We start from the raw sequence: 15,811 nt of genomic DNA on the forward strand, positions 1-15,811 counted from the left end.
GGTAAATATTGCTATAACATTTGAATTTTTGATTATGTTGTGTGCTCATCACCCAAAGTCAAAATATACTTTGAGAAATACTATGGTAGGCATAAATGGATTTAAGGGGAAAAATACATAAAAATATGAAGTGACTAAAGTATACCTCAAATGTCACACCTCAGACTTAACTGTTCTTAATATCTTTATACATGAATTTATGACCCTACATATCACTTGATATATTGAGATCATATATAAATACTGTTATATATATAGCCTTTCACCATGACCTATATGTTTCTTACCCACTTATATTTTTCATAATTTTATTTCACTGTGTTTCAGTTTGTATATTTTCTTTTCACCTGATTTCTAGTTTACTAAGTTTTCTGTTCAGTTCTGTTTAATATGCTGTGAAGCCCAGAAATGAATTCTTAATTTTAATTATTATATTTTCAGTTCTAAAATTTTAATTTTATTCTTTTTTATTTTCCAAGTCTCTGTTCAAATTCTCCATCCTGTTGTTTAATCACAGTTATTTTAAAGTCCATATCTGATAACTCCAATATCTATATTTTCTATAGGTCCATTTCTTTTTTTTTTTTTTTTTTTTTTTTTTATAATTTTATTTTTTAAATGGGGTGACATCAATAAATCAGGATACATATATTCAAAGATAACAAGTCCAGGTTATCTTGTCTTTCAATTATGTTGCATACCCACCACCCAAAGTCAGATTGTCCTCTGTCACCTTCTATCTTGTTTTCTTTGTGCCCCTCCCACCCCCTATCCCTCTCCCATTCCCCCCTCCCCCCCCGTAACCACCACACTCTTATCAATGTCTCTTAGTTTCACTATTATGTCCCATATAGGTCCATTTCTATTGCCTCCTTTTTCTCTTAATTTTGAGTAACATTTTATTTTTCTGTTTGCCTCGTAATTCTTTATTGAATTCCATACACTGCTTATAGAGATAATTTGAGGCTCTGGATGAGGCTATATTCCTTCAAGTGGATTTACTTTTGCCATAGGCAAATAGTTTGAGCAGTAGACCTTATTACCTCCTGGGTCCCACCTCCAAATACCATCACACTGGGGATTTAGGCTTCAACATATGAATTTTGGGGAGGGGGCACAACCATGCAGCTCACAGCAGACAGCTATGTTCTTAGAAGAAGAACATTTTCATTGTCTCAGTGTCTATGACCAAGTTTCTTTCATAAAGTGATCACAAAAATTTTAAAAAGTGATTCAATCTATGTTTTAAAAGATCATTCTGAGGCACATGGAGATTAGAAAGAAGGGACCAGTTAACAGACCGATTTTATAGTACAAACAAGGGATGATGTGACCTGGAAAATGACAGTTTTAGTAGTTGGAGAAGAAAATGCAGACTTCAGAGTTAAGCCAGACATAAGGTAGGTTAAGAAATGGCTGGATTTAATGCAGTAGGAAATATATTTTCTGCTCAGAGCTCCTGGAAATCTTCACATCCAGTTTTCCTAGATCAGTGGCAAATTTAACAAATGTTGACTATCTTCCTAGGCACCTGAGAGCAACCCGTGTTGTATTCTAGGAGTCACAGGTATCCACCTCTGCACTCCAGGCACAGGAGCCCCCTTGTGGCATGCTGGCAGATGTGATCATGGTCCCAATACTCAGTGGACATCCCTTCTGGGCTTTCCGAACATCTTGCAGTAATAATTATGATGTCATAATAATGGCAGCTCACATTTATAGAGCTGTTATTATTTCATGCCTTGTGCAAAGAGTTTTGTATAATTAAATCAAAACTTACTTAATTCTCAGGACAGCCTTATGAAGAAGATTGGATTATTAGTCTCTTGAGGAAACTGAAGTTCGGAACAGTAAAGGACTTATTAAGATAATATGAAAAGGCCCTGGCCAGTTGGCTAAATGGATAGAGTGCCAACCTAGTGTATAGACATTCTGGTCAGGGCACACAAGAGAAGTGACCAACTGCTTCGCTCCCCCTTCCTCTCTCCCTTCTCTCCCTCTTCCCCTCCCATACCAATGGCTTAATTGGTTCCAGCATGGACTCCAGGTGCTGAGGATGGCTCAGTTGGTCTAAACATCAGCCCCAGCTGGGGGTTGCCAGGTGAATCCCGATTAGGGTGCATGTGGGAGCCTGTCTCTCTATCTCCCCTCTTCTCACTTAAAAAAATAAGATAATATGGAAAGTATGTGAAAATTGTTTGCAGGAATTCTTCATTATTCTGGATACAAGTAGTTTTATATTTTTGAACATTTTATCCCAGACTCGCTTTTTAATTTTTTTAAAATTTTATTTATAAAATTAAATTTAGTGGGTGACATTGATCAATAAGAGTACACAGGTTTCAGGTAAATGTTTCTATAGCATTTGAACTGTTGATTATGTTGTACACCCATCGCTCATAGTCAAATCATTTTCTGTCACCTTATATTTGTCCCTCTTTACTCCCTTACCCCCATCCCCTCTTTCATATCCCCCTCCTCTGTTAACCACTTCACTTTTATCTATGTCCATGAGTCTCAGTTTTATATCCTACCTATGTGTGAAATGGAAATCAAAACTACAATAAGATTCCACCTCACACCTTTTAGATTGACTAATATCAACAAGACAGGTAATAAGTGTTCGAGAGCCTTTTCATTTTTAATGGTGTTTATTATGAGTAAAAAAATTTTGATTTAGATGAAATCCAATTTATTAATTTTTATTTTGTAAAAAAGTTTGTTGTAAATCTAATTTTTTAAATACAGATAAGACTATTCAGATTCTTTATTTCTTCTCATGTCTATTTTGGTATGTTATATTTTTCAAGGAATTTGTTCATTTTATCTGTTAAATTTATTGATGTAAAGTTGGTCATAATATATCTTTTTCTTTTAATATCTGTAAGCCTGTGTGATATCTCCTATTTCCTCCTGATATTGATAATTTGTTTTCTTTCTTTTTCCTTCAAGAATTGTCGATTTTATGGAAACTTTCAAAGATTAGCTTTTGGTTTCATTGATCTTTTTTTATTGTTTGTCCATTTCTATGTCATAAGTACCTAAAGCTATAAATTTCCTCCTAAGCATTGCCTTAACCACATTCAAAGATTTTGATTTTGTCTTTTCATTGTCAATTAGTTAAAAAAAAATTCTGATTTCTTCTTCAATATGTAAATTATTTAGAAATGTGTTGTTTAACTTCTGATATTTAGCACTTTTCCAGATATCTCCTTTTGTTGATTTCTAATTTCGTTGTATTGTATACAAATAACATACTCTAAGATTTCAATCTTTTGAAATTTTATGGCTCAGTGTATGGTCTATATTGGTGAACATTTCATATGCACTTGAAATGATGCTGTTATTGTCTATAGTAATTAATAAATACCAGTTAAATCAAGAAGACTGACATTGCTGGTCCGATCTTCATTTTTACATTTTTGTCTAATTATTTTATCAAATACTATGAGAAGAATGTTGCAATTGCCACTATGATTAAAATTGCCCAATTTCACTTTAATTCTGTCAGTTTTTGTTTCATATATTAAGCACATGCATATTTATATTATACAATTAAGATGTGTGTTTCACTCTATGGAAATTTTATTTCTCTAATATTTAAAATAATCTTAATAGGACTCAGGACCAAAAGAAGTGGTACATAAAATGGCCTGTGAAAAATATGATTTGAGAGAAGATAAAAATAAAAAGAAATTGTCTAGAGCCTGTTTCAATTTGATTTTTGAGATTTTTCCCAGCATGCTGTTACAAGTACTAATATCAAGATCTGAGAATGACTGAATCCATGTGAGTTGGTGTATAGGCAGATATAGAACATCAAATGCCTTCAGTGACAGGAAACATTTCTGATGTCGTATGATCTGTTTTATCTTAAACATGTTTAAATAATCTTTTCTGTGGTATTCAGCTCTATTTGATGTTTCTGGATTAAAATATTTTCCTCTCCTTGCCCCCCCCCCCCCCAGCAAACATTATGGAACTAGATGAATAACTCCTTAGCAGAGGCCAATCTAAACCAAGGCAGATAAACTGAGGTCTTTCTTGGTGATGATAGAAGTATGAGTCACTCTGAAAAATGAACTGTCTGAAAGAACAATGCTGCTCACCCTTACATCTAGGTATAAATAAAAATTACTCACTACAGAGCAACTGAAGCCCTGGGGACAGAATGCGGATTTCTAGATTGAGGTCCAACATTCAGAGGAAAAAGGAATATGTGTGATGAGGGTGAGGAGATGTAGATGGAAGGAAATTCTGAAGTCCTTTGCCATTAAGCCAAGTAAATTCCAGTTCCACTTGAATATTGGCATTTAGTATAGTAAACATTAGTTCTCTATTTTATTAAAGACAATGAACATAATATCTGTATTCATCTGCTTGAATGATATTTCAACTTATTATCTCAAAGGCAGCTCAAACTTAACATTTGCAAAAGGAAATGTATTGCCATTCACTTCAAACCTATTTCCTTCATGGGTTTCCATTTCAATAAATGATACCACCATCCACTCAATAGCCCAAAGCAACTAATACCCCACATCCAATTAGTTACTATCAAACCCCATTAATTCTCTCCAATCTGTCCTCTTTTTTCTATCCCCACTATATCTGGCCGATTCGTAATAATCTCTTACTTGGATTCTTTTATGACTCCAAGTGGCCTTCTTCCTTGCAGTTTTATGAGCCAAACTGGCTACCAATATTTCAAAAACACTAATCTTATCATATACAGTGATGTGCTGTTAAATATTTAACAATCAGCTTTTGGGAAAATAAAAGGCACTGATTCATTGTATTTTGCTAATTTCTTTGGTGTAAACATTTCTACCATGATCAATTTCAAGCTACCAATGAGATATCACTGAACACAGAGATAGAAAGAGATGAGCACAATTAGCTTTCATAAGTCAGCTCCAAAATGCCACTAAACCATGAATAATACATTTCAATAGATCTTTGATGTCCTCAGGATAAACTCTTCAGAATGGTTTACAAGACCCTCCACAATCTGTCCCTGATCATTTCTTCTGCTTCATCTCCCATCCTTTGCTGACTCCACTTCTATCTAATACTTACTTTCCTGAAATACTTCCTTTGTGCGTTAGCCAGTAAGGACAAAGATGGGAGAAACTTTTCTTGGGTCCCATAAAGGAGAGCTCAAAGTAGGTAGGGCAGGCATAAAAATTGGAAGAAGCCAAAGGCAGGTTTGCCAGCAGCTCAGACTTCAGTGGAATACACTAGAGATTAAGCAACGTTACATAACAGGATTGCGATACTTGAGTCCTAGTCTTAGTTCTGTCTGTGTGACTTTTAACAGTTTTTTTTCAGGGCACTAGTCCTCAGTTTATCCACCTCTAAAATATGAGTTAGAGAATCAATGCCTAAGAGCTTTTCAATTCTGACATTTTTTTTCCTATGGAGGACCTAAATAAAGTTCAAATAAGACCAGCAGAGCAGCTGAAACTTGGGTCCTGGTTTTGGCCTACTAAACTGCCTCACTTAAGGTCTCCAAAAGGGAGGCCTGAATTAAAGGCTCAATCCCCACCATCATTATGTAGTTCTTGTTCCCCAAAGTCTTATGTTTCTGTTGGGGGCACATACAGCCCTTCTCTCTATCCTGATTGCTCCTTAATTGCTGAACCTTCCCCTGAGTAATGGGATCCCTCAGGATTGGAAGGCTCCATAGGTGACACTAGCATCTATTTGGCTGTACCTTTAGGGACTCCTTCAGCCCGATACCTATGGGTACACCATAGGTACACCAAACAGGTATCCCCCAGGGAGCTGCTGAGATGTGGCAGCTTCTGGAGAGTGGTTGAAATAGGACCCTCCTACAAACAAGTACAGGGAGCCTGACCAGGCGGTGGCGCAGTGGATAGAGCATTGGACTGGGATGCAGAGAACCCAGGTTTGAGACCCCGAGGTTGCCAGTTTGAGCGAGGACTCATCTGGTTTGAACAAAAGCTCACCAGCTTGAGCCCAAGGTCACTGGCTCGAGCAAGGGGTTACTCAGTCTGCTGAAGGCCCGCAGTCAAGGCATGTATGAGAAGGCACTTAATAAACAACTAAGGTGTTGCAATGCGCAACGAAAAACTAATGATTGATACTTCTCATCTCTCCGTTCCTGTCTGTCTATCCCTCTCTCTGACTCTCTCTCTGTCAAAAAAAAAAAAGAGTACAGGGAGTCCTCAGGTTAAGACAGTCTCAACACATAATGTTCGAGTTTACTATGCTCACTCCCATAAAAACTTTAAAAAATTGAGATGTATTTCAGCTTATGCCATTAGTGTTGTACTTATAGACTACATGGGCAAACTAGTTTGGTTGCGTGCGGCGGATGCGGCAGAAGAATACATAGTATTCTCTTTTTCTGTGGTTTAGTTGTGTTTTTATGTTCTAGATTATGATTTTACAACTATATTAGGAGGTAAGTGACTTGGGCTGGGGTGTGTTTTGACTTACACCAAAAATTGAGTTACTCACTGTCATAGGAACGGAACTGTGTCATAACCCAAGGGCCCCCTGTATATGGATGCTGAGCGGCCCCACGCAGTAGCGGGACATGGGTGTGTAGAAGGGGTGTGTGCTGGACCCTGATCAGGGCAGGAAATCCAAGACCAGGAGCCTGGGAAAGCTTCCCCCATCAGATCGCTGTCGACTATAGCCCTGGTGCGGTGTTACCTGTGAGTGGTGCAGAAGCAGCAGAGCCCAGAGAAGCGAGGTCCTTGGGAGAAGACAGATTTGGGTCGTGTCCTTTAACAATATGCACCATCAGGTGAGTTAGTCTCTCTGATCTCAATGTCTTTTAAAAAAAAATTAGAATTTTTAAAAAAGAATTGTTGTGAGAATAAATAATATAGTTACTCTTTTTTGAGCACTAGTTACTGTGCAGTCAAGGTGTTAAGCAACTTTACATGTACCATTTCAATTAATTATTAAGACAATTCTTTGAGGTAAGTACTATTATTATTATTGTTTTCTAGAAGATGTAAACACACAGAGTTTAGATAACTTTCCCAAGGTTATTTTACTAATTAGTAATGGAGTCGGACAAGCACCCAGGTCTGATTCTAATAGTATCCATGCTCTTAACCATTATCCCATCTCAGATGTAAAATAACTGGTCCATAGTAACTGGCCAAAGAAAGAGGTTTTCACCCTGTCTCGTCTCCCACCCTAAGGCCATTCAAGTGGCACAGATGAAGACTGGAAGAGATGCACAACCGAGGAAAGTAATACAAAGGCAGTTCACGCATTTCTGATTTCATTTCTCCTGCTCTCAGTTTAACTTTATTCATTCAATAAAATATGTTTAAGGAGAGGTTTTTGGTTGTGTTGGGAGAAGATAAACTGTTAGACATCTTTAAGAAAGAAGACTTCTAAATATGCTAGTAGTTTTGAGAAAGACAGTGATGTAGAAACCATTGGACTAGGAAACCATTCTTGCAATACATTCACTGTTTTGTTTTTTTTCTTACTAAGTTGTCAGTTTATTATAAAAGAATATGACTCAAGAAGAGGTGCGTGGGGCAAGGTATACAGAAAGCGTGCTGAGCTTCCCCACTCTCTGAAGGTGCCACTCATGGGCCTTCATGGTTTCACCAACTTGGAAGCTCTCCAAACCATGTCCTTTTGCGGTTTTTCTGGAGGTTCCATTACTCAGGCATGACCGATTAAATCAGTGGCCAGACCCTCTCCTCTCTCCTGAGGTCCAAGGCACAACACACCCATTCTTTATTCATGTACCTTTGGCATAACTTCATAAAGCCATTAATCTTATATTTATTAACCCCCTGCCCCACACTCTGTGCTAAGAATTGAAGCTGAGAAGATTAAGACTTTTTTCCATCTTTAAGGAATTTCACAAACCACTATGTCAGTGGTTCTCAAACTTTTTGAAGTTGGGGAGCATTTAAAATCCTACAGGTGCCTGACCTGTGGTGGTGCAGTGGATAAAGTGTCGACCTGGAAATGCTGAGGTCGCCGGTTCGAAACCCTGGGCTTGCCTGGTCACGGCACATATGGGAGTTGATGCTTCCTGCTCCTCCCCCCTTCTCTCTCTCTCTCTCTCTTTCTCTTTCTCCTCTAAAGTGAATAAATAAATAAAAAATTAAAAAAAAATCCTACAGATAATTGGGCCTGACCTGTGGTGGCGCAGTGGATCAAGTGTCGACCTGTAACACTGAGGTCGCCGGTTCGAAACCCTGGGCTTGCCTGGTCAAGGCACATATGGGAGTTGATGCTTCCTGCTCCTCCCCCCTTCTCTCTCTCTCTCTCTTCTTTCTAAATGAATAAAAAATTAAAAAAGCAAAAACAAAAAAAGTACCCTTTAAAAAAAAATTAAAAAAAAAATCCTACAGATAATTGTAGGCACACTATGTACAAATTTCTGAGAAATATGTTATAATAATTAAGTCAGATTTTAAAGAAAAAAAATATAAAGTTCAAGCATGCTTTTATGGTAAACAAAATAAATATGACAAAATTAAATTTATTCTGACATTAAAAAACATTTTATGTTACATTTTTGAGTTATGCTTTTTAGAATTTGTAAAAAAGAGGGATTAAGAAATTAAAAAATGACAAAAAATTTATCTTTTTATATATATAGATACATTCTTAGTAAGATTTAGTAAATTCGGCAGGTTTCAGCACGAATGTGTTGTTTTTTTATTCTTGTGTTTATGAGAAACATGAGCCTGACGTGTCCTAGCAATTTCTTCAATGTTTGGGCATATATTTGAAAGGCAAACTCTCATTTCCTCTTAAATACATTAAAGAAGTCGTCTCTTTTTACTCTTAATTGTGTTGAGTGCAGAAAACCCCCACCATACATATCATCTTAACTTTACACCAAACAGAGGATAGAAGAAACTTGCCTCCAGTCTTTCCCGGGAACATGGGGGGTAGTGTAAACAATCCAGCACCACAGCTTAACAGCCTTTTGAAACCTAATCAGGCAAGTGAAGTGGAGATTTGGGCAAACTTTCAGTTTACAGCCAATTCTCCACACCTCTGTCCCCCCAAAATCTAAACTGCAAAAATCCTGTTGGTTTTTTGGTTCCCAACGGGCACATATTTCTCTGGAATACCATAGGGCACACCTGGAAATCTTCTAGGACACAGCAGTGCGCTCTGGCACACACTTCGAGAACCACTACACTATGTGTACCAGTCTAGATATGGGGAGTAATAGGAGCACATTAAAGGTGTTATCAGAGCCCAGGGACAGAAGTATGGTGGGAATCCCAGAAGACTTCCATGATTAATATTTTACCAAGAGGAGAACACAGAGAAGAGCATTTCACCTGGGGACTAATTTAATAATAGTAGCAGCAGTAAAAACTGATGCTTATTGCTATGTTACATATACCTGAAATAACATTTAATCTTCACAAAACCTTCAAGGTCAATGTTATTCTTTCAGTTTTACAGATGATGAAATGGATATATTACAAGGTTAATAACTTTCTTTGTGTTGTGTCATTGGTAAGCAGCAGAGCTGGGCTCAAACCTAATTTTCTTCACACTCCTCTCTTTTTTTTTAAAGAGAATGAGAAAGTGAGATAGAGAGGAAGAGAGAGAGATGATGAGAAGCATCAACTCATGGTTGCAGCACTTTAGTTGTTTAGTTGTTCATTGATTGCTTTTCATATGTGCCTTGACCCAGAGGCTCAATCTGAGCCAGTGACCTCTTGCTTAGACCAGCAACCTTGAGCTTCAAGCCAGTGACCATAGGATCATGTTATTGATCCCGTGCTCAAGCTGGTGACCTTGGGGTTTCAAACCTGGAACTCAGAGTCCCAGGTCAATGATCTGTCCAATGACCCACCACTGGTCAGATCTAATTTTCTTTGATCACAGAGCCTCTACTCCCTCTTTGATACATATGTCCTCATGAAGAATTGCCTTGTGAGAGGACCTGGACTGTTTGGAGGAAGGTGAACTAGGTGTCTTGAGCTGGAGTCAGCAAATATTTCTTGTAGAGGGCCAGATGGTCACTATTTTAGGCTTTGTGGGACACACATGATCTCTATCACAACTTCTTAACTCTTGCTGTAGGGCAAAAGCAGCCACAGACATAAATAAATGATTTTTTCAACCATCATAAAATGCAAAAATCATTCCTAGCTATCAAGCCATATGAAAGCATGAGGGTTGAACGAAAGTAAAGAAATAAACCTAGACTGATTGAACATTCATTAACTAACAGTCCTCAGTAAAAGTGGTGGTTCTAGTAGAGGTGATATATTCAATCCAGCCAGATGTCAATGAAGTGCTTTGAACCCAATGAGGAAGTAATGATGATTGTAGTATGGGTGATGGTTATGATGCTTATAACTTATACAAGGAAGAATAATATTTGGCTTCATATTTCACAGCTTATTGTAGGACATTTGCTGACCATGTTTTGGAAAGAAGTAAGGAATTGGGTTTAGGAGAGATGCTGGGACAATGGGAGACAGAGCTGGCATCTAGACTGGCAGATGCACCAATTCCCCAAACAACAAGGGCAAAGATAAGGATAGTAGAGCTATTATAGGAGTGGGTTATGCTCCAGGCTACATCAAGATAACAGTGGACACATGTGAAGAGATGGGAGGACAAAGGGATTTGATTGGCCCAGAGAACAGTATGGAGGAATTAGCCTAGCGAGAACAGGGAGTTGCTGGAAGAAAGTGGAATACAGAAAATTTAGATTTCAGAATGGGAAATATTTCAGGTAATAATGAAAAACCCATTTAAGAGTGTTTTCCCTGGGAAAAATACTGGACTTTGGAAAAGAGGTGAAGGAAACATTCAGTGAAGAGATTTGTTATAAGCTTTTATTTTAGGAAACAAGATTTCAGCGAGAACCTATCAGGCAGAGATGCCGTTCAGAGCGGTGAGGAACACATGAAGTGGCGGAAGCGAGGGGTTAAACATCTTGGGTGGTAGTGATCAGACATGAAACAGACAGAACAGGGTGGAAGTCCCACCTCCTTCTTTTACTAATGGTGAGCTTTGGCTATGGCTCCTAACTACTCTGAGTATTAGTTTTCTAAGCTTCAGCCCTTCTCTTCAGTAAAATGGAAATAATGAAACTTACTCTGAAAGGTAAGACAGACTGTAGCTCTCTGAGTCCAATCAGGAGAGAGAAACCACTCAATAGACTAAACAGGGAAGTTCAATGTAAAGTGTTAACGATGATAAGAGAGTAACTATCAGATATAAGGTAACTTTATGCAGTAACCAAGGGCAAAGGGATAGTAGCCAAGTTAAGAGAGATGTGGGAGTGCTTCAAATCACATTGGTGAAGATATGGTTCATGTACTGAATTACAGACAGTTCATTGGTTTAGCCAAGCCAGAGCTGGTCTGGATGGCACACTGTAGGCCACCTTCCAGAGTGTAGGAAAGGGAGATGGCAAGCAGCACAGAGGTGCAGAAGACATTAGATTCTGGGTGCCAGTGGGAACAGAAAGTCTTCACAGTGCGTAGGCTTGTAGATGAAACAACTTGTCATGCTTGACCCTGAGGACTACAGATGTTGCCTGCGTACTTGTGGGGCTTCCTGAGGGAGTCCTCCAGGTGGCTGTGTGCAGGCCATTCCAGGGCTTGCTGAAGGAGTCAGGCAGATGGCTCTCATCTGGTTTCCACGATGAGAGGGCAGTCAGACTGAGGTTGCAGGGTCACTGTGCATTCTGGGCCACCTGTGTGTGACCCAGGCTAGAAAATGCAGACAATCTCTTTCATCCTGCAATGTTTCTCCAGTGCCCGCTGAGAAAGCTGAACATCGTGCTCACATTATAGGAGAAACACTTAAGGCAATTGGGTTGTTTATTACTGAGAATATATTGAAAGCTGCATTTAGAACTGAGGTAATAAATGAATAACTGACACAGCCAGGTTTTGGCTACTCATCTTCCATATGTATCCCTTTACGAACATTCACACTCCCTTACAACAAACAAAAAAACTCTATGTTTCTACCTAGTAAGACACATCTTGCCCTGGCTGGGTAGCTCGGTTGGTTAGAGTGTCATCTCAACACGCCAAGGTTGCAGGTTGGATCTGCTGTCAGGGCACATACAAGAGTCAACCAATGAATGCATGGGTAAGTGAAACAATAAATCTATGTTTCTTTCTCTCTATCCCCCTTCCTCTCTCTCTCAAATCAATAAAAAAATGATTAAAACACATCTCTCCTTGCAAATGATGTAGGAGTGTATTAACTATTTCTCAAATTCAGCCACAAACTCATTGAATATTCTGTTACCTAACAACAACACTGTAATGTTCACTTCCAATAACACGTGCATTAAATAATTTTAAAATAGTGATTAAAAAATAAGAAGAGAATGATTATGTACAAGTAAATATATGTATATTATAAGCGTACAGTTCTCCAGTTCTCCCTCTTTTTTATCTTAACTTGAGCATTGTAATCAACAACTGCTTCTCCAAGTAGACTCAGAATTCTCTGTGGGGCACCCCATCCCCTGCAACTCTCTAGAAGGGTGATTCTTGGCTGTTGAACATACAGCCGCATCTTCCTGAGCAGTACCAGCCACAACCCTGGGACACGATGGTGCAGATGAGAGTGAACAGATTTGGTTATATTGAGCCCCTGGTCACCAGGGATGCTTTTAACTCTGGCAAAGTGGATATTGTCAGCATCAGTGATCTCTTCATTGGCCTCAACTACATGGTCTACATACTCTGCTATGAATCTGTTCATAGCAAGTTCTAAAGCACAGTCCGGGCTGAGTTTGGGAAGCTTGTCATCAATGGAAAGTCCATCTTTGTCTCCCAAGAGTGAGATCCTACCAACATCAAATGGGGTGATGCTGGTACTATGTTGTGGAGCTCACCAGTGTCTTCACTACCTTGGAGAAGGCTGGGCCTCACTTGAAGGGTGGAGCCAAGATGGTTATCATCTCTGCCCATTCATAAATGCCCCCATGTTTGTCATAGGTGTGAACCATGACAAGTAAAAAAACTCCCTTAAGATTGCCAGCAATGTCCCCTACACTACCATCTCCTTGGCCTTCCTGGCCAAGGTCATCCATGACAACTTTGGCATTTTAGAGGGATTCACAACCACAGTCTATATCATCACTGCTGCCCTGAAGACTGTGGGTGGTCCCTCTAGGAAGCTGTGGTGTGATGACCAAGGGGCTTCCCAGAATATCATCCCTGCTTTTTACTGGTGCTGCCAAGGCTGTGGGCAAGGTCATCCCTGAGCTGAAGGGGAAGTTCACTGGCATGGCCTTCTGTGTCTTCACCCCCAATGTGTTGGTTGTGGATCTGACCTGCTACCTGGAGAACGCTGCTTGATACAATGACATCAAGAAGGTACTGAAGCCTGACCAGGCGGTGGCGCAGTGGATAGAGCATCAGACTGAGATGCGGAGGACCACAGGTTCGAGGCCTCAAGGTTGCCAGCTTGAGTGAGGGCTCATCTGGTTTGAGCAGAGCTCACCAGGTTGCTGGCTTAAAGGTTGCTGGCTCAAGCAAGGGGTCACTCGGTCTGCTGAAGGCCCATGGTCAAGGCACATTTGAGAAAGCAATCAGTGAACAACTAAGGTGTTGCAACGAAAAACTGATGATTGATGCTTCTCATCTCTCTCCGTTCCTGTCTGTCTATCCCTGTCTATCCCTCTCTCTGACTCTCTATCTCTGTAAAATAAATAAATAAATAATTAAAAAAAGAAAAGAAGGTAGTGAAGCAGGAGTCAGAGGGCCCATCCAAGGGCATGTGGGACAAACAGAGGTCCAGTTTGCCTCCTGCAATTTTAGCAGTAACACCCACATCTCCCCCTTTGATACTGGAGCTGGCATTGCCCTCTATAACCACTTTGTCAAATTTATTTCCTGACACGACAATGAATTTCTCTACAGCAACAGAGTGGTAAACTTTATGGTTCACAAGACCTCCAAAGAATAAGAGCCCTCTAATCTTTTTTTTTTTTTTTTTTTTTCCCGAAGCTGGAAATGGGGAGAGACAGTCAGACAGACTCCCGCGTGCGCCCGACCGGGATCCACCCTGGCACGCCCACCAGGGGGCGACGCTCTGCCCCTCCGGGGCATCGCTCTGTTGCGACCAGAGCCACTCTAGCACCTGGGGCAGAGGCCAAGGAGCCATCCCCAGCGCCCAGGCCATCTTTGTTCCAATGGAGCCTCGGCTGCGGGAGGGGAAGAGAGAGACAGAGAGGAAGGAGAGGGGGAGGGGTGGAGAAGCAGCTGGGCACTTCTCCTGTGTGCCCTGGCCAGGAATCGAACCCGGGACTTCTGCACGCCAGGCTGACGCTCTACCACTGAGCCAACGGGCCAGGGCAAGAGCCCTCTAATCTTACCAATGGTGGTGCAGTTGATAGAGCATTGCCTTGAGACTCAGAGGTTCAAGGTTTGAAACCTGGAGGTTGCCAGCTTAAGCATAGGCTCATCATGACATGATCCCATTGTCTTTGGTTTTAGCTTAAAAGTCCCTGGATTAAAGTAAAAGGTCTCTGGCTTGAACAAGGGGTCACTGGTTTGGTTGGAGCCCCTCAGTCAAGGCACATATGAGAAAGCAGTCAATCAATCAATGAAGAACTAAGGTGCCGCAACTATGAGTTGATGGTTCTTGTCTCTCTCCCTTCTGTCTCTGTTTGTCTTTGTCTCTTTTTTTCTTTCTCATGCAAAAAAAAAAAAAAAATTGTAAGAGCCCCAGGAGGGGGAAGAGAGACCCACAGCTGCTAGGGAGTCATTACCACAGATCAATTCCCCAACACACTGAGAATCTCCTGACCTTAGCAGTTTTTATTCCAGATCCCCTGAAGAAGGGGAAGAAATTAGGGAGCCCTACTCTGTCATGCACTATCAATAAGGTTCACAGTACATAGCCAAAAAAATAAAATAAAAGGGTGATTCTTTTTTCTCTATTTTGTCTTTAATTTTTTAAATAATTTTTTTATTTTTTAATTACAGTTGACATGCAATATTATATTAGTGTCAGGTGTACAACTTAATGATTAGCTATTTATATAACTTATGAAGTGATCATCCCAATAAATCTAATACCCACCTGGCACCATGCATAATTACTACAAGATTATAAACTATATTTTCTATACTGTATTTTACTTTCCCATGACTATTCTGTAACTACCAACTTTTCCTTCTTAATCCCTTCACCTTTTTCACCCAGCGCCCCAATCTCCTCCCATCTGGCAACCGTCAAAATATCTGTCTCTATGAGTCTGTTTCTGTTCTGCTTGTTCATTTATTTTGTTCTTTAGATTCCACATATAAATGAAATCATCTAGCATTCATCTTTCTCTGACTTATTTCACTCAGCACAATACACTGTAGGTCCATCCATGTTGACACAAATGTTCATATTTCATTCTTCAAAGGGCGATTTTTATTTATTTTTTGCATTTTTCTGAAGTTAGAAGCAGGGAGGCAGTCAGACAAGACTCTACCCAACATGACCACCAGGGGATGATGCTCTGCCCATCTGAAGTATTGCTCTGTTGTGGCCGGAGCCATTCTAGCACCTGAGGTGGAGGCCTTGGAGTGCCCGGGCCAACTTTGCTTCAGTGGAGCCTTGGCTGTGGGAGGGGAAGAGAGAGATAGCGAGGAAGGAGAGGGGGAAGGGTGGAGAAGCAGATGGAAGCTTCTCCTGTGTGCCCTGACCAGGAATCGAACCTGGAACTTCCACACGCAGGGCCGACACTCTATTACTGAGCCAATCAGCCAGGTCCAAAGGGTGATTCTTTATTGTCATTCCTGGACTGTGAGTCTCAGACAGTCTCATCCCCAATAACTTTCCTCCCACCTTG

General features: G+C 40.1%; 1 pseudogene; it reads left to right on the forward strand.

The window, feature by feature from the left end:
- Positions 1–12,570: 12,570 nt before the first annotated feature.
- LOC136329093 (glyceraldehyde-3-phosphate dehydrogenase-like) lies at positions 12,571–13,932 on the forward strand (annotated as a pseudogene).
- Positions 13,933–15,811: the final 1,879 nt, after the last annotated feature.

This window comes from Saccopteryx bilineata, chromosome 3 (genome assembly GCF_036850765.1).
Source record: "Saccopteryx bilineata isolate mSacBil1 chromosome 3, mSacBil1_pri_phased_curated, whole genome shotgun sequence".
In the NCBI taxonomy this organism is placed as follows: Eukaryota; Metazoa; Chordata; class Mammalia; order Chiroptera; family Emballonuridae; genus Saccopteryx; species Saccopteryx bilineata.